Here is a 20,059-nt window from a genome sequence, read left to right as displayed (position 1 = left end):
ATTTTGTTGGCAACAGAGAGGTCCCAGTGTATGCCTGGGTAATGCCCTGCCTCCCAGCCACACTGGGGGAAGCAGGAGGTCAGATCCCATGCTGCAAGGGCTGAAGAGTCAGGTGTGCCCAGCCCTGCCAAACACTGAGCAGGGCAGGAGCTGTTAGAGATGAGAAGAGTAAATGGACTTGGCTGGCAGTAAAGCTGAAATGCCTCTGAATCAGTTGTACTCTCCAAGGGGCCAGCTGAGGGATTTCAGTACCTGAGCTGTGATGGGAGTGGATGAGTGTGCACTTCTTCCAGGCACAATAATACAGTTTTCTTCTGGGGATAACTGTCAGTGCCTAGAGAGAGCAAGGAAAAGCTCTTCTTTGCTCTTGATGATCCTGCTCAGCATGGGATTTCCAGGTCAGAGGTTCTCTGCAACCTCCCTTGTGCTCCCAGGAGAAGCCATTTACCCTTCCCATGGCTTCTGTTTTACAAGAGGTCATTTTTTTAAAAAAACTCCATAACAAAACACAAATGCTTGTCCATTTATTGTCCATTTATAATAAAATAAATGTATTTTATTTTCTGTATGAATTTATGATCATCTTGATCTGTGCATATGTCTTGGGAATGTAGGCATTAGCTTGGGGGCTTGCTACCCTTGACCTGAAAGATCCCAAGTGTGTAGGTATGCTTTGAACTCTTTCTCTCAAATCAGCTTCATTTTTGCACTCTCTGTGTGCTAAAAGCCCAGCACATAACAACATTGAGCCAAAACCAAGTACTGAGTACCATTTTAATCTGGGCTTCAGGTACATCCACTTTTATGGACTGTAATAATTTTATAAGTTCTTATCTCCATAACTTTATTCATAGTTACCTTGGCATATTGTTTGCTACAGGTTTTGGGCTGCAAAAAACTCTGCTGAAGGGTCTTCCATCAAATTAATCATTATTACATAAATTTTTTGTGCACTTTAATAATTTTTCAGCTGTAATATTTTCCTTATGATGATATGGTTTTCTGATGTGGCAGTTCTGTGGAGCATACCTTTTAACATGACCTGGTTGAGCCTTTTTCCCTTTCAGTATTGCTGATTTTTTTTTTCTATTTGTTTGGCTGAGTTTTTACTTTTTTTTTCCTAGCACTACAAGTAGAAAATGGTGTCTATCTTATCTTCAGCTTGCACTAATTTTTTTCTTCACATGCTGTGACTCTCTTTCTGCTAGAGCACTGATTTGTCATGGTAAATTATACACAGCTCAGTGTCATGTGGATTTCTGTGCTTTAAGTTGCATCCTTCACTATTTTTCTTAGTCTAGCACCTTCCATCAAACACATTTATTTCTTTTGCAGCTCAAAAAAAAAAAAAAAGAAAAGAAAAAAAAAAGGAGAAGAGTAAATAACCTTCTGCTATTCCTGAGGTGCTTTGTTGCAAACCCTACAGAAGTTTTTGCAAACTACTATTTATGCAGAGTAGGATATGCTAAGGGATACCACAAATCAGTTCTCAAAGAGAAGTGGGAATTTCAGGAGCACTGTTACAGTCTCTTTTTGACTCTTCGCCCTGGCCATATTTCTCACTTGCTCTCTGAGCGTTTTGTGGCATGATTGCTGTTATTTGGTATGATTTATTTTGTCTCTGGCTGGTGAGCTGTGGGCTGCTGGGGTGGCCTGATGCCACTAAAAGCTGGTGTGGTGGGACAGAGCTGCTCACAGGGCTGCTCTCTGCTGCCTTACCACGCTGCGTAAAGGAGCCCACATTGTGTTGAGCAAATGGAGAAAGGATCTTCTCATTGCCATTGAGATGAAATTGCTTGAGGGGAAATTTGCTGTTGGAGAGGAATGGATGAGGTAGGAAATAATCTTGCCCTGGTTTTTCCATTAGAGTGTGGAAAATACCCTCCCTTCTTTGGCAGGTGGGTCAACCTTTTGGCAGGCCAAGGGAGGAGCCAAGCCCACGGTTGCAGGTGCAGGTACCTGGCAAGGGAGGCTCACAAGGAGCTTTGCCGTGGCCCTTGTGGTGCCAGAGTGGCTCTGGGTATGATCCCAGAAGCTGCTGTAGATACCACTTAAACCCTTGCTGCTACAAGGGGGAGACAGACTCCTGGTCCTTTCCTGCCCGAACCTCAAACGAGGGGAGGCAGAGGGAATGGGGAAGAGGAGGCTGTGTCCATCTCAAAAGAGATGAAGCTCCACCCCCAGGACAGCTGAGTTGCTGAAGAGAGAAATGACATTCCTGCTGAGGTACACCAGCCCTTCACACCTCCCTCCACCTGTCCCCTGACTGCAAAGTAGCCACTTCAAAGGACTATTTTATACATGGAATAATTGAACGGGTGAGCTGTGGAAAATAATTTTTTGTGGACTTCCTAGTTCCAAATTATAAGTGCTGCATCTTAACCAAGGAATTCTTACAATGGCAGAGTGAGGAGCAGATAAAAGCCAAGTAAATAGTGTGTACATGTCTCTAGTTTAGCACAGTAGGACAAAACACAAAGTAGGAGCTGCATTCAAAAAGCTGTAGCACCATGACAAAAAGTCTCCAGATTTGCTTTAAAGTGAGGGCATTAGCTCTGGTCCTAACTCTCAGAAGGGGGTGCTATTACCTCATCTGAATTCTTTGTATTTTATAAGTATATCTATATGGTGTGCATGCATATGTATGTATGTATATGTAACACCACTGTAGTTTTAAAAGCAGGCTAAAACCCATATTTCACTTTGTCCACTGCTTTAGTGAATGGTTTTTATGAAAAATTATCATAAAGTTGCTGCTTTTTTTGTTTTAATTACTCACTAGTGCAGTAGGCAAAAAAAGTTTCAGCAATATGGGGTTCTTTTGAAAAGTATGGGAAACCTTGAAAATGGAAAGCCAGTGGAACAAAAGGAAGAAGTGGCAGAAAAAAAGTAGTACCTTTATTTTATATTGCACAGTGCACAGAAAAATTTACTGTCTTGTGCAAGAAGTGAGAACAACATATTCATATTAAGTATGTATGAAAAACACTGGGTTGAAATCAGTGCATTTTACTATGCAAAAATATGATGGTTTAGATTATGAAATCAGATAATTTTAAAAGTCTGGATATTGTTGCAGTATTTCCACTAATTTTTATCTCTTGACATTCATAGCTTGGACATTAAATAATCTTGTTAATTTCTTATCTTGTATGGACATTTATTTATTTAATTTGTGCCTCTAAATTAAAAAATAATAGTTGCATATAACTGTCTTGAGCACACTGCTGATGAATGTGACTTCTTTTCTTCATGTCTGCCTGCCCCTACTAACTCTTAGAGGCACATCACACTTCTTCCCTACCATGGCCTTGCTTTGGAAAATACTATCTGGGTCTGTAGCCTCTCTCTTTGGGCAAGAAAGAGCTCAGGTGCTCAATATCTCAGACCGGGCCCAGTAAGCAGGGAAAGCTGCACAAGCAAAGGATCCTGCTGAATCTGCAAGGCTTCCCCAGCACTGCTGGCATGCTCCCTGCTATTCCTGACCATCCATGAGGTTGGTGGGTTATGGTGTCCATGGTGGGTTATTTAACACCATGGGTTATGGTGTCCAGCTGTACCTTTGGAGAGCAGCTGTGCCCTCAAGCTGCTGGTTTGCAGGGCTTTGAACTCTTACACGACCAGGACATCACCCTGACTTGGAGCCCAAAATACAGCCTTAGCATTAACTGATAATAATTAAATGCCACAACCTGTGACTCTGTAATTAGCAGCAGGATTTCTGTTTATTTGGGATTGCGGCCATAGTCATGTTCTGGGTTTAATGGGTGAGCACAGGTGCTCCTAATCATTCTACAGTGTGGAGCATGATTTCCCACAGATGCCTGCAATCCAGACTTGTTGCAGAACCCAACCACTGGCTTCAGTGGGTACTTAGAAAAGAAGCATTTTAGGGATGGTTCCTATTTTGTGTAGGGAACTCCTTTGGCAGATATTTGGCTAGTGTCTCTGAAATATTGTAAAAACAAAATTTTCATTGTCCTGAGGATTGCACTTTCTAGGTTTCTTCTGCCCTATTGTCTCCATTGTGGTAATGTCATGGAAATTATTACCTAGAAAGAAGTGTAAACATAGAGGTAAAATGACATTGAGACAATAACCTTGCCTACTATTCCTCACTTATCCAGAGATCACAGCTGGAATTTGGATGCAGAAAAAATTGAATGTGGAGCTTCAGAAGAACAAAAGCAGCTTCTCGTAAATATTTCTCAAATCTTAGTTTTGTAGGTCTATGAATTGTTTATCCTCAACCAGGAATAAGATCCCAATCATAGATACCTACTTTAGGGTGAGATGCCTCTGGATTTGCACATTTCCTTTCAATATGATAAGAGGAACTCTTAATTCCAGACAGATTAATTTAAAATGTTAAAACAGATGAATTCTACTGCACCCAAGACCTTTGTGAGGAGAGTCTGGCAAGTTTCAAATTAAGAAGTGTCTTAGTCTGGTCCCAAAGAGCTGGCTAGTGTGACCTTGAGCACTCCATACCTTCATGCCTGGGATTTGGACTGTTTCTAAAAGTCCTCAGGATGAACATGAAATTGCCTTCTCCAAGGACGAAGTGTCTAGAGAGTGTCAAAGGTGGATTTCACTTCATAACTTCCTTGAATTTCTCCCTGTGGAAAAGGTGGACTTTTAAGGAGCTGAGTAAGAGAAGGCTGTTGTGCATTCAGAATGGCTGCAGGAAGACTGACAGGGAATGAAGAGCAACTGTTCAGTTTGAGAGACTTATTTCACTCTGGGTACACATATATATATTTTGAAATACCATGACCATATTTTTCAGGGTCTAACTTAAAAGATCATCCCGTGATGCCTGTAACAATCTCATCTGGAATTATCCAGTATTAAGATTCATATGTTTACTTTCACAACTAAATACTACATACTACAATGATCTCATTTGCACTTTGTATTTGTTAGCAACTTCTAAATATAGAATTTTAAATCCTTGGCTATAGTTTTAGAAATTTGCAGGTTTGTTGTCTGAAAAAATCATTCCATCTTGCATAGCAGTAAGCAGTCATCCATAGGAGTTTTAGGGCTCTCTGTGCTGGATATTGCAAGCTTCTCTAGGCACTGCTGGCTGGGTAGTCATCATCCTTGGAGCACAGCGTGCGTGCTCCTCTGCCTTGTGCTTTGTGCTGTGATGTAAGATCTCACTTTCTGTTCTCATGTCTGAGACCTAAACACTTGCTTCTGAGCCCAGGAGCTGGCTGAAGATAATCCCTGCTCTTAACCCTGCACAGATACAGGGATGAAGGGCCCCCAGGGATGCTGGGCCAGGCCATGCCTCTTGGAGAGCAGACCTCTGGAGTGTTTTCTTGCTGGGGAACATGCAGTTTATACTTGTGTGGTCCAAAAAACATGAGGTGCAGTCATCTATGTGTGTATGAATGGCAACCTTCTTCTGTTTGGTTATCAAGGTACTAGCAGGCAGGCTAAGATGAGGCTTTCTGCCAATGAGATATAGTCAATTAATAAAAAGGATATGGTAACATCAATGTGAAGCAGAATGTGCAGTCTGCCTTTTGGTAATGCCAGTGCAGTACACAATAGTTGCTCAACTTGCACACCTCACCACTAACAGCATTGAAGGATACAGGAAGAAAACCTTTCTGGAGGCTCAGACTGCTTAGGTGGGTGTCAGGAAAAGTACATGAGTCCATGTTGGAAAGGACTGATACAAACGTCCTCATGTGTGCAACATGACAATGCCTTCTTATTGATTTTGTCACTTCTTGTAGCTATGCTATAAGAATTCTTGGGTGTAATCACCTTGGTTTTCTGGTTTGGGCCACAAAACTCAGTGCAGAAACCCAGCACAACATCTGTTTTCAGCTGCACCACCTACTTGTACCTCTCTTCTTGGCTCTGGCTGCAACTCACGTTGTTGTGTGCATGTATCACATATCAGAGGGAAAATCAGGCCCTCCATGTCTAACACCTCTTTGCAGCAGGGCTGAGCTCTCCAGTACCCTCTGATAAGATTGCGCTATAGAACAGTCCATGAAATGCAGTGTAAAGTGATTTCAGATACCTTCCAGCATTTTACCAGCACATAAATAGTTAGCTGCCATTGGAAATCTTAAGCTACAGACAATGGGAGATGGTAACCTCTTGTGCACAGGATTTAAAACTATAGGATCATTGACCTTGAATTGTGCATGTAGCCTGGGAAATCTAGAGTTAAGCAGCTTGCAAAGCCATAAAAGCCAGCCACCAGTCTGAAGAATAGAAGCCTTCTTCTAGTTTTCCTGCTGATATTCAGTGTTGTTTCAATCAAAGTACAGGTAGTACTTGAAGAATGACAGATCTTGTGAGCTTTATATACCAGTAAAATGAGATTATGCTTCATGACCCTGCTGCATTTGACTTTTACATTAGAGAATATGATTCAGGATTTCATTTGAAAATCCACAAAAATATAAATTAAAATATTTTTATTGTAATTGCTCATTTCTCATTAATTGCACATCATAACTGACTCACAGGAAAGTGAGAATCATAATGAAGAAAATCAGAAATAAAAAGGAACTCACGATCTTAATGTGTATCAGTACTGAAAAAATTACAAAAAATATAATGAAAAGCATAGAAAACTATATTTTTCTTACTAGCTTTATTCTTATAATATCACATTTTAAAAATACAATTTTAGAAAAAAAATGAACTATAGCTTTTTGCAGTGATAGGCGACAGGTCAGAAAAGCGTTTCAGAATAATTTTACACCTTTTAACCTTAAAAAATACTTTGCTGACAATTGAGAAAGGGCCTTAAAAGAAGCACTGATAGGCATTCTCACAGCAGGGTTGCCATGTCCCATCACATAGCAGAGGGTTTCTGCATAATGTATCCTGTAATAAGAAGTGTACTGCAAATCACCGGGCTTGAGTAGCAGTTTTAAGAAAGTAATCCTTGGCATGAACTGCTATTAGTGATGACACTGAAAGTTTGTTACGTAAAACTCTTCAGAAGACACAAAGAAGGTAAACTGTTTAAAATTTTGATTTGAGCCTTGAAAGAACTACTTTATCATAGAAATTTATCTGCATTTAAATATATATTTAGTCTGCTCAGTTGTTTTTTTTTTTCTTTATTTTTGCTTATGCTTGGACAGACTCGTTAAATGGAAACTGCAGAGTTTTGTTAAATGAATGTCACTTTTCTCTCATTCCATGCCACAAATGGTAATTGTTCCAAAAGCGTCTTAATAATTACTGGTGTTAATTATGAATGTTAATATAGTCAATGATCACTCAGAGCCCCCATGTTGCAAACCCTTTATAAATGAAGTAAAAACTAAAAAAAAAAAAAAAAAAATATAAAAAAAATTAAGAATTGCAGAGACTAAACAAAGACTGAATCAGTCCATCAAAGCACAGCAAGCTATATTCATGTTTTAATGGCTAGACTAATCAAAATGGGATAGGAATCTACAAGAAACCTTCTTGTTGAAATTAATTTTGTATTTGTCTGGAAATGTAAATAAAAGAAAACGTGAAGGGGCCATTTCCAGGCAAGTTCTTTTCAGTGTTAATGATGCAAATCAGTGAAGTTTCTCAGTCCCTGGGGAATCTTTTTGTCTTTCTCATTTCCATAAGAATGATTTTTAGGTGATTAAAATAAAAATCTAGGGGAAAAAAAATAATTCTTTATACTTTTCTTACAATACACTTTAGTTGATATCTGAAAAAAAAAAAAAACCAACTAGCTGGAATTGACTTTAGAACTATAATAAACCTTCCTGGGAGAGTATTGGTCACAAAATGTTTTTGTATTTCTAATGGAGACATTTTTTGTTGTCTTTAGAAGTATTTGATACAAGTTGCAGTCATTTGAAAGCTTGATGTTTCAATGTAACTCCAGAATTTTCTCAGCAGCTAGTAAGGGGTAATGAAACGTTTCATTTTGTTGTTTTCTAAGTGAGCAGTATGAGAAACAGGCAGAGACATAATATTTAAAATTTTGGCTTTCTATATTTCTGGCAAATATTTTTTTCAAGGCTAGATTCTTCCTGAAGATCAAGAACTGGATTGATAGTGAAATGCTGGAGATGTGTTGATCATTTTAATCTTCTTTTAATCCCATCCTTCCTCCAGAAAGAAATACCTGAGTGACTCAATAAAAAGCTTCTATTAAACCATGGCTTTACTAGAAGGCAAGATACACCCCACAATGGCTAGGACTGGCTTCACTTTCCCTCTTTTTCCAGGGAATAAGAAATAGCAAAAATAGAGATTATCATAGTCCATGTTAGCCCCATGTCCAGCACAGATAACGCCTCTCTCCCTCCCATGGCAGTGTGTAGGGAAAGGACTAAATAATGTCCAGCTGTCCTGACCCACTCTGCACAGAGAGAGAGTGGCAATGTCCCAGGCTCTGCTGGCACACACGGGACACTTGTGTGCACCTCCTCATGCAACAGGGGCAGTGACAGCCTGCAGGGAGCACGGGGAGCACTGGCCCTGCTGATGCCTCCCAGCAGGCAGCACAGCTCTCCCTCACGCTGGCAGGAGAGGGCAGGTGGCAGGAATAACCCTGGAGGGAGCTCAGAGCAGGAGCTGCTGCTGGGCTGCACTTCCAGGAGCAGAGAAGATGGCACCAGAGAAGTAATATGTTCTTATTTCCAGGCAGTGCTCAGCCAAAGTGGGTGTCCTCAAAGTTCATGAGTTGCCCAGGCCCAAGCAAAGAAGCAAGGCAGTGTCTTTGGTGTGCACTGTCAGGGTCTCCAGTGAGAGAAGAGCAGGGATGCAAGAAGCTGCTTTGGCACAGGCAGGGATCCCCACTGTGGATTCCAGGCTGCACAAGGAGGCTGCAGGCAGGAGACACAACAAGGAACCAAATCTCTGTGCTAGCCCCAACCAACGCACTCTTGTGGAACAGGGAGCTGCTGCCCTCCTGGAAATTCACATAGAAATGGAGTTGGAGATTGCTGTTGATTGGGATTGGATTGCTTCCCACTGGGTTTCCTCTTCAGCTGCTAATGAGCCACCAAGGAGAATCAAGTTGTTCCCAGGAGTGCTTGTGTCCTGGGTTTGGGTTGTGGAGGAATGAACAGAACTCTTGGGCTGCATATGGGATCAGATGGTACAGGGCACGACTGTTCGGGGAAAATACACTGGTGTCCGATGCCTCCATTTCCTTCTGATTGCCTTTGAGCTGATTTCCTTCTTAATTGCCCTTCATAGCTCCTGGCTGAAGACTTCCTCTCCTGCTCCAGGCTTCCCCAGCCATGAAGGGGATCTCCCCCTGCTCCAAAGGGGCAGACTTCTGAAATGTTCCTGGCTGTGGTGAAGTCAGAGGACGTTCAAGCTCCATTATTCAACAGACAGTAGTCAAGGGTCACAAAACCTGAAATGGTGTCTAAAATCCCAAAATGAACAAAACCAGAACTAATTTTTTTATAATTCTTTTTAAACAACAGCACTTGGAAATACATTTTGATGTTGTTTTATTAGTTGTTGGCTATCTGATGGTAATATTAGACAGGTGACTGTTTTCAAGCTATTCTCCAGACCCTAAGGCTATATATTTTCTTGTCTCCTTAGCATGAAGAGAATATAAAAGCCCAGACTTTAAGAAGAAATACGCTATATTTCATGAAATCATGATTTATGACGACACTGCCAATCCATAAGTTTAATGCTGTTCTTACTCCTCCTGTTTGGGTGAGGCAAGGAACAAATTACAGGACAGCTCTTTGAAGTCTTTAAGGGAAGAAACTGCTTTCCATTTGCCCCTCCTCCTCACAGTGTGGTCCTGAGCCTTATGCCTTGCCTCTACATCCCCACAGACCCCTGAACAGCTCACACTACATGCAATAAGCAGCAAGGTGAGAGGGAGGGTCAGAGTGAAGTGCTCCTCAAGGCAGCTTCCCCTGACTACCCTGGAGTCAGCCCTGCCTGCCTGTGCACTATCCTCTGCTCACCTCCCTCATCATGGGAGGCTAAAACATTTCTTCTAACAAAAGTAAACACACACAATTTCAAATGTAGGACATGGCAGTGCTTTATAAAATCCTTTACAGACACCTACTGTCCAGTGAGTTTTCCTGAGGTTTGAGGCTCTGGTCCCACCCCTTTGTGGAAAGATGTTTTCCTCTGCTCCCAGAGTGTGCTTGCTGCCTGGCTAGGAGCTTGCTTGCTGGAGCATTGCCACAGAACATCCAGTCATTTGCTTTCAGTGGCATGCCAAAGAGAAAGAACATGACCCTCTAGCCTAAGGACTGAGTGCAGATACTTGGGATTTTCTTATGTTTCAAAGAAAGATCTGAGAGCTAAAATCAGCTTTGTTCCCAGCTTTCCTTCTGAGCACATGTAACCTATATAGAGATTGGGTAACCCTTCAGTGAGGTATGAGTTTGATTTCTCTTAGACAGAGAAAAGATTGTACCTAAATCTGCAATTTCCTAAGGAAATAGAAAAGCACTGTGGGTACTGGACAGATACTGATGCTACATATTACAGGGATCCTGGTCTGGCACATCCCTGGTCTGCTCAGCTTGCTAAGACCTTTGCTGGTTGCAATCTAAACTCTTCTTCCCTGGGCCTGGAAGGTGTTATCTGGAAGGGGATGTAACTGGTAGCCTGAGAGTGTCCCATTAGGTCCTGGCTGTGCCTGTTGCCAAGTGACACTTTGCAATGTGCATCCTGCAGCCAGTTGGGTACAACTCCAATGTGCTCTGCTCTTTGTCCTCAAAATGTGGCATTATGGATTGCAGCCTTGTAGCTGCCAGGCAGGGATGAGCCTGCTCTGGGAAATAGGTCCAGCAGATCTGCAGAAAGTGTAACTGGATGCTACACAGCTGACACGAACTGATGTGGAAATGCTGTCAGCTCATCTAGTCAGAAACCTGTTTGAGACTGTGCCATGTGCACACTCCACTGGCTGCTCCCAGCCGTGCCCGCTGCAGCTCGGGGCTGGAGACAGGACTGCTGCTCCTGGACCTCAGAGCTGCTCCTTTCCCTTGGCAAGGACGTCCTGCACAGCCCTGTGCTGTGGGCTGGGGCTACACATGGTGATGTCAAGCTGGGGTGAGCTTTCCAGTCAGATGCAGGTTTTGTGAGTACACATTGCTCAAGAGATGAAGAGGCTCAAGGTGTCTGCTCTGTCCCTTCCCTGGGCCTTCCATTCATTTCTTTGTGCTAGTTTTACAGGAAATATCCCTGCACCTTTAACAGTGAGCCATAGAAAAGGCAAAATGAGGTCCTATAAGAAAAGAGATCTGGCTGTAACACGTACTTTGCTTCCCTCATCCTCTTCTCCAAGACTGGATCAAGAATTTCCTTGTGAATCCCAGGAGAATCTGCAAAGAAAGTTAAAGGAGTGGTTGTTTTCCAGACCACTCACCTTGGAACAGAAAAACAAGTGGTCTGCATATTTTAGAGCAAATGGAAGAATCCTGCAAACATTAATGTTTCCCTGGGGCTACACAGTCTCCAAGCAGGAATAACAATTGTGAATTTAGACAACTTAAAATGCCTTTATGCTGTTTCAGGGGCTAAATCCCACCTGACTCTGTTGGGGTATGATTAGGACCCACTTGAGGAGAACTTCAAGGCACAGAGATAGTGAATTCTTACCAGAATTTATAATATCACAAGAATGAAATTGAAATTTCTCTCCCAGTGAAATGGTTTTTAGTGATCCTCTTATGGTGTTGAGAAGATCCTCTGGAAGTTTTCTGGAACGATCCTTTCGGGATGAGTCCTGCACATGCTATATCCCTCAGAGAAGTGATATGAGATGGGATAGCTCTGGTGCAGGTGCAGTAGGAGAGCTTTAGAGGTGTTAGAAAAATACATTCGGAAGTGTGAACTTTCTTCACTAGGAGAGTAAATCAGTCAGGATAACAAATCCTGGTACAATTAATTAATTAGTGCATCTTAATTGGAAGGACTATGAAAAGTCTAGCTACTTATCCTAGAAGACAGGCTGAAGCCAACACTAAATTTACATTTTGGTAAGGACAAAATATATCCCAGAGGACGTGAACAGGAACACGAGTCTGTTTCACATTTGCAGAAAAGTGTAGCTCTGTTGCTGTCCCACTGCTCTCAGGTATTCCCCAAAAGAGGAATTCTCAACAGGAAGCTCCAGTTGTTTGTGTTTGTCTCCAATATTGCCCTAGCACAGTTTTTCATGGAGGAGGCTGGAAATGCATCATACTTTTGCAGAGGTTCTAATGAGCAGTTTTGACATAGTTCCCAAGGCAAAATGTAGCCACTGAATAAGCTGTGTTTATGGTAGAGATGGTTTTGTTCTAGGAATTCAGGCTTAAAACTCCAAAGAAATTTGGAGTTTTAAGCCTGCATTACTGAAACATTTCACTTTGTGGGGTTTTTTTGTCATGGAGAGTGGCGTCTCAAACCGCACAGCCCAACTCCCAGGAAATTCACCCACGTCCCAGCCTTAAAATCCACGCTTGCCTTAGGTCCACAGCTCATGAAAAAGTTGTCCTGGGAAAGATGTCTCCCTCCCCTCCTCCTCCTGCAGCCTGCAGCAGGACCCATTGTCTGCCGGCGGCAAGGCATAAAGGAGTTAACGAAGGAGCCGGCAAGGAGGTATGACGGGGTGATGTCAGAATATTTCCAGGGAAAGAATGTGCTGGGGGCGCTGGCCGGGCTGGGGCTGGGGCTGGCGGCCCCCGGCCCCACCCCGACATTCTTCTTGTCCGGTTCCCACAGGCGGAGAGTGGCACGGGGGGTCAGAGTGGACGAGCACAAAGAGGGACCCCCTGCTGCCGGGGCCATCGTGCTGGGCTGTCACTGCTACTAATTCATGACTTCACCTTTAATCTCACTGATCCATTATAGGTTAAAAAGAGACCCATTTTACAGCTGACAAGATTGAAGGGAGAGCAACCCAGGAACGGGGGGGCGGGGGGGTGGGCATGGGGTCGGAAAAAAAAAGAGGGGGGGAGAGAAATAACCCCCGCTCAAGTTTGTACAATTGGGACCATCTGCTAAAAATAGATTTTGTGGGGTTTGTTTGTCCTTTCCCTTCACTATGACAATATCTATTTTAAGAGGAAAGCTGGTAACTGGAGCTAAATCCAAATTTTAGCACACAGGGTCAGAGCAAAAAGGAATGGGGACGAGAGGGAAGACCCGGGGAAAAAAGATTTTAGGGCTGGGGCTGCGCAGGGGAAAGGATGGGAAGCATTCAGATAGCTTAGTGCTGCTTTACAGCATGCTTGGTGAGGTCATCATGAGGAAATGACTAAGAAATTTATGAAATGCTGAAGTCAAAGGTAAGCTGATCAAATCAATATTGATTCAGCAGAGTAGTAACTATATGTGTGTGGCACTTGCAGCATGTTTATAATGACACAAGTGATGAATTTTCATAAATAATTAGACCTACTGTGCTGTGAGCTGTAGATGAAGTCTCCAGAAGCAATTCCACTACTTTCATTAGTAACATAATCATGTTCAATTTGCCCTTTAATGAAGGTTTTTATGCTGCTACTTCAAGCAGCTAAAGCACATATTTTCAGTGAACTTCAAGAAAGTAAGCAAATTGGAAATAAAAACGTGGAGTCTCTGAAAAAAAAAAAAAAGCAGCAGAGGAATGGTGATTTGCCCATACCTGCGAAAAGAATTAATTTTTACCATATAGCAAAAAATTCAACATTCTTGCATTTCTTGGTTTTTGTTCTATCATTTGTTCTATGTCAGTGAGGATGCTGGAGGTAGCTATGTGTAATGCTGGTTCGGGGGGTTAGGGCATTGCTCCTTTTTGCTTCCTCTAACTGATGCTCTTTGACAAAACCTTTTAATTCCCAAAGCATTTTTACCAAGTCCACCAAACTAGTCAATCACTCCTACTGTCCTGATTGTATCAGAGAGCATTGAAGCTCAAGAAGGAAATTGTTTGCTGAATTCTCCCTGCCTTTTGCCCTTGAACTGCTGGAGCTGCATCTCATAGGATTTTGCAGTGTAAGTACGTAGTTTAATACTGCCAGAAGTTCAGAGCTTTTGCATCTGCTATAACACCATGTTCCTTCCTTTTCCCACTCCCAGCAGAGGAACTCTGGGAGTTATTGGCATCATGGTTGCCCCACTGCCATGAGGTGAGGGTGGAGAGTGGGGAAGTTTATCATGAGGATGCAAAAGAAATTTGCAAAGATTTTTGGGTTTCTGATATTGGAGTCTGTGAATGAGATCAGCTGCTGGTGTCTGTTGTGGGAAGTTATAGGAGGGAATGGGGACCTTTAGCATAAGCCACTGTCAGTTGAAGTCAGTGATGAAAGTCCTGTTGAAAAGAGCCTCTGGATCAAACCAAAACCTGTTTTCCTGAGAGTGACATTGCCTGCAAATGGAGGCAGATTGAGGTCCGTAACTGGCCAGTGCTTTGGACACATTCTGCTTACTTTAGTCACACAAAATGACGTATTGATGCAAGTTTCCAGGATCCAAACAGGCAGCCCTTTCATAGGCAAAAGCCCTAATGAAGTCACTGGCAGGCAGCCTCACTGGCCTGAGGCCTGCAGGCTATTTCCCTAGTCAATACACTGGACCTAATCTTATACCCCTTGAGCATCAAACTCCCTGTGTATTTTCTGCAAGTGCTTTTTCTCTTTCTGCAAAAGTGCAAGATTTGTGTGCTGTAGAGTGTGGTGTCAGTGAGCAGCTGCTTCTCCTTCAGCATGAGTTGTTCAGCACACAGACTTCATTGGCTACTGGTTGGACAAAACCACACTGCAAAGCTGAGGCAAGGAATAGGGGGCTGCCAAATACAAACCTCCTGTTTTAGTTTGGAAACAAAACAAAATTATCAAAGCAAAAGAAAATTTTAAATGGCTTCAGCAAATATTAAGAAAATATATATTTTTGCCTGATAATCTGACTACTTTTAATTTCGTGGAACATGTTAACTCCTCTGGTTAAGTTGAATGCAATCAGTGGAGCTGATTAACAATGAGTTAAGGGTTACCTTCCAAAATGGATTTCATTAACTCTTTGTACGCTTAGTACTTCTGGTTTCTGATCAGTCAGCTGGAATTATTTTTCCCATTCCTAAGAGTGTAAGAAATATAGATTGGAATGGCAGCTACATATATTACCTTGGTTACATAGTGTCATAAAGCACTAAGTTAAAATTATAAAAATCATAAGGATGTTTCCATAAGGATGCTTTGTTTTAGTCAAGGAACTTGTATTTGTTCTTTCTTTCTGGAATTTTTGATTTAAGTGCTTCCCACAAGGAAATGTTATAATGCAATGCCCAGATATACATATAAAAAGCATCTTTTGGAACTGAAAAATTACTATCTCCTTCACACTTCTGCCAGAAAATTATAGAATGAATAAAATCCTTCTCAGATTTTTTTTTTCTAAGTTTTGCACATGTTTAACAATACACCTGTAGGCAGATGCCCAGAGGAGCCAAGAAAGCAGCTTTTGTGTTTATTGGATGGATTAGGACTGAACTGCTGAACTGGATGGCAGCAGCTTGGCCTGGAAGTAAAGGAGGAGGGAATGAAGGTGATCCAGATGACCAGATTAATTGTGAGTCCTCCCTGTTACCACATCCCTGACACTTGGTAGGATAAGTGCTTGCAGTCCATGCAAAACAGCCCTGAAAGGCTCTGCCTCTAGCTGTGCTAGATCTGATCTAAGCCCACAGGCAGGATCTCAGCTCAAATATATCTGAAAATATGGGCCTTAAATATTTAGCTTTCTCTGGGAACTAACTTCTGACAACTTGCATCCATGTTGTCATCATGCTTGGCATGCTATAAATACATCCATGATCTTTGTTGCCAATCAACTAATACCAGGTCCTTATCACAACAAGCTCATACACCTCACAGTGTGCTCAAGGAGTTATCTTTCTATCTCCTTTTTAAAGATAAAACTAATCCATTGTAAGCCCCATAACAAGGAGCCACTCACAGGGTGAAAGTATAAGTGCAGTTTTTAAATGGTATTGTATTTGTCTCATGGTGCTTGCCATTAAAGACACAGGTATGAAAAGATGCTCTCTGTTTTTATGCAGCACTGCTGTGGAGATAGAATACAGTTTTCCTTGTGCTTGCCAAAGGAGTTGTGCATAGTTTAATTAAAATGTATTATTATCCTAAGGCTTTTTCTTTTTTATAGTAAAGTGAAGCACCCTACCGAAGACACAGGACATTCATACACCCAAATCTGTGTCAGCATCCTGCTGGCAGTAAGAGCTTTTGCACAAACATCTGATTGCAGAGTTAGAATTCAACAAAGCAAGAAGGAACAGGCTGAAGAGCAACTACCTAAATACATACAGCAACACAGAGAGCGGGAAGCGGAACTGAGAGAACAATAAATGAAGAAACAATGAAAAGGTCAAGCACTTACTCAGGATTCATAAGTTGATTCATAAGTACAAATGTTGCAGTTCAAGCAGTGCAGGTGAAAAATGAAATTTTGTCTCTTCACAAATTTTTTTTTGTCTCCATATTTCTTTTTTCCAGCTCACGAACACCACTGAAGGAAATCTTGCTTATAGTGGAAAACCCCGAATATGAGGCGCAAATAGTACATGGGGGCATTGAGACAGGACAAAACCACATTTTTGTGACTGTCTTCATGAGAATGCACTGAATTCAAAGAGAGATACATTTTGTACAAATGATGTTGAACATCTGATGCACAAACATGATCTTCCATCCTTTCTTTTCACATAGTGTTGGTTCAGTCAGAAATGGTGGATGGCAGAACCCTCACTTACTGTGCAAGACATGTGTGGTGATGATGATTCTCCAAGCTCCAGAGTTTTGAGAGCATCTGGAGCAGAGTGCTCCCTGACTGTGGGGGGCTCACAGGTGGCTTGTGTGTCCACACACATACTGAGGCTGGGTGGGAGCAGGGGGCAGGCATGCCCACATGTAGGTGAAGAGTTGTTGAGGAAAATGGAAGAAGGAAATTGTCATATCAGGAGTTGTGAAGTCTGATACTACTTGAGCTACTTCTACAGCATCAGACCAAGCTCTCTTGGAAAGGATAAAAGAAAGCCAACATAGTGCATTGAAACTCCTGTATGTGGTATCTTCAAGGATTCCCTTCAGCAGTGGTGTACCCCATCACTGCTCCTTCCTGAGGAGAATTTATGTCCTTTCCTCAAATATTCTTCAGTGCTGTTGACATTTCTGATCTTCTCCATCCCCTTCCTGCAGTGCATACGTTCCTCTGCTCTCTGGTGTTTTTCCTTTGGTACATGTTTCCTTGGCATGTGGTCCTTTCCTCCTCTGGACCTCCTGCCTCATCACCTTCTCCCACTGGCAATTCTGGCCCCACTGGCTTTTTGTACAGTGCTTGAACAGTTCTTTCTTCATGCTCTAGAAAAAGCAAAGCAGGGGTGCAGTGTCAGACAACCCCTGATGAAAAAAGAAGGGATGGATCTGACAACTCCATGAATCTGCAAGTCCCTCACACTTGGAATCCTCTTAGCTCCTGCTGGGACTGGTTGCAGTAGGTGACTGAGCTATAGGAACTGGTTTACGCAGAGCTGACAAGACAGCAAATGGTGTACCACAGCTTTGAGAAAAAAGTGTGATTACACAGTACCCTAATTGCTATTTAAATATAATCCCGAATTGCTCCTGCATTTCTCTGACAACATGGAGAGATAAAAAAAAAATTAATTTGATTTATTTAAAAAAAGAAAATAAAAACCAAGTGAAAGCAAACAAACTTTCAAATTATTCCCCTTACTAACTGCATTGCAAGTAATGCAGTTACATCAGGGCTTCCTTTGGGTCAATATTTTCTTTTGCCTGAGGGCCAAATAGGTACTTAAGCATCACCTAATAACCAAAGACCAAATACAAGCACCAAGCTGACATGTCATCCATGTCCCACCCCCTCCAGATTGTTTCTGTCTGTCTCATGCTCTTCAAATGGCAATGCAAAGCCCATATGCTGTGGTGTCAGGGAAAAATTCCCAACACAGCATCTGGCTTCGTGGCAGATCCCCAGGCAGTTGGTGTATCAGCTTTGGAGCTGCCTCTGCTTTTGTCATGTACCAGGGATTGGAGATGGGACTGCCTTGTCACCCCACAAACCCCTTTGGATTCCAAGGAATCACTAGGTTTGTGCTTGTCAATAAGCTTCTGCTTAAACCTCTCATGAGATCTCTATACAGGCCTCCTTTTATGGCACAATAATGAGAATTTCTTAACGCCAATGTGAGTGTGTTCAGCAGAAATATGTGGGTTTAGTTTAAAGTGGACCTCGGCCTGGTACATACAGGTCACTGTGTACTTGGATTTCTTTCTCAGAAAACTCTTGAATGCTCTTTGAAAAGGTTTTTTTTTTTTTTTTCCCTTTGCTCACCAGTGTAGAAGCCACTTCTTGATGAATAGGATCCATAATGCCTGGAGATATTTGAGATCAAGCATATGGTCCATTGAATATGCATGGAAGCAGAGTGGGAGGGAATTGGTGTGCAGCACTGGGGAAAGTGTGTCTGAAAGTTAAGCAGAACAGAGTTTGGGGCAGCCTTTCTGCATATTTGGGGAACCATCACTTTCTGTTTCCTCTGATATACTGGTTACTAGCTAGCAATTCGTGGTCAAAAACATAGCTGGGGGGGGGGGTTTGAGCACTCAAAGATTTGGTTGTAGCTTGTGTTAGACAGAAAAATACCATTTCACTTGTGGTTTCCTGCAAAATGCTTACTTTTACAACCAAACCATTAAACAATAAAAACTCAAGTTATTCAGAAGTCCATAAAGATAAGAAACTTATTTAACTGACAAATGACCAATTCTTTGCTAGGAGAGAGTCTCAAATGACTCTTCTTCACATTTAAATGAAAAGAGTGCTTGGAGATTACACATTCTGGTAAGTTTTCCTTACCAGTGGAGAGAGAGAAAAGGAGACAGGACTGAATAGGAGCGATTGGGCATGAAGTAGTAACTATGAGGTCCTGGAGGCAGGAGAACAAGAGAGGGAAGGAAAAAAAAAGACAAGAGAACCCAGAAGAAAGGCAAGGGGGAGGAGGGGTGGAGGAAAAGATATGTAGCAGTTATTTAAGTGATGCCAGGGAAAACTGGGATGTTTGTGTGTTTGAGAAGAAAGACAATTTTAAAGTACAGAATTTGAGCCAGGAACTATGAAGATTTACTGGAAATAACCCTGGTTAAAATGTTGCATCTCTGAGATTTGAATGAGTTTTGGGAGGGGAAGGGGGGTTGGATTTTTTTGCATCATTGCCACAGCATTATTTTACGTGTCAAAATGTGAATTAATCTCTAAATCACCAATATGTTAAGATTCATTTACTTCATGGTCCAGAATAATGTATCACACTGCATTTATTTCTTATGGTTGCTGCAAGTTCTACAGAAATGAAGAATTAAAATACTTTTTAAAGTAACCTCTCCCTCATATACAGGATGTGACAGTGGGGCAATCACAGTGACATGCACCATTGTCAATATTCCTACCAAAGGAAACATTCATTTTCTAATCTTACTAGTAAGAGTGGATATGGGAGAGAAGAACGGTGCTTCATTACTGCGTGTAATAGCCCTGAATAAATTGCACAAAATTGACCTCTTGCACATCTGAATTCAGTCCTGCAGATGTACCATTTTGTGCAGGGCAGTGTGTCTGTGTGTGTGTGTGTCTGTGAAAAATGCCTGTGTGGGGTCATGTTTTAAAATAACCTCTATGTCAGAACCAACACCATTCTGAAACACAACTCTAAACCTTTCTGCTGTCTTTCTGGTGCAGGACCGACCCTTCAGCATTCATCCATCTCTTAAATCTGATTTAAAATCACAAAGGTGGCGGGAGGAGAAACACTAGGTACATATACTCTTATTTTTGTCTACTCAAGTAGGCATTTTCAAGGGTGTCTTTTCAAGAACAGTTCTTCCTATCTATGGGTCGTGTGTGAATACTGAGGATGACAGCTTAAAGTAAGACCAGTCAATCTATTAGACCCTGTCCTGTGCAACTGTGTCCTTGGGAGTGCTCATGCATGTGTGATATACTTACATAATATAGATTCATTTGTTTTTATATGAGTTTGCTTTACACACACACACACACACATATATAT

At 41.9% G+C, this 20,059-nt stretch overlaps 2 long non-coding RNA genes across 2 annotated transcripts in view; one reads left to right on the top strand and one right to left on the bottom strand.

Annotated features, from left to right (window-relative positions):
- Nucleotides 1–20,059, bottom strand: part of LOC129047029 (uncharacterized) — a 511,465-nt gene that overhangs the window by 59,611 nt on the left and 431,795 nt on the right. The gene's annotated exons all lie outside the window — the stretch shown is intronic.
- On the top strand, nt 15,404–16,434 carry LOC118691995 (uncharacterized). The gene is made up of 2 exons (XR_004981110.1): nt 15,404–15,519; nt 16,114–16,434. It is a non-coding gene; the product is annotated as an uncharacterized LOC118691995 (long non-coding RNA).

The sequence above is a fragment of the Molothrus ater genome, chromosome 2, assembly GCF_012460135.2.
Source record: "Molothrus ater isolate BHLD 08-10-18 breed brown headed cowbird chromosome 2, BPBGC_Mater_1.1, whole genome shotgun sequence".
Taxonomy (NCBI): Eukaryota; Metazoa; Chordata; class Aves; order Passeriformes; family Icteridae; genus Molothrus; species Molothrus ater.
The sequence above is the reverse complement of the archived record's forward strand: the minus strand, read 5'-3'. Positions and strand labels throughout refer to the sequence as shown.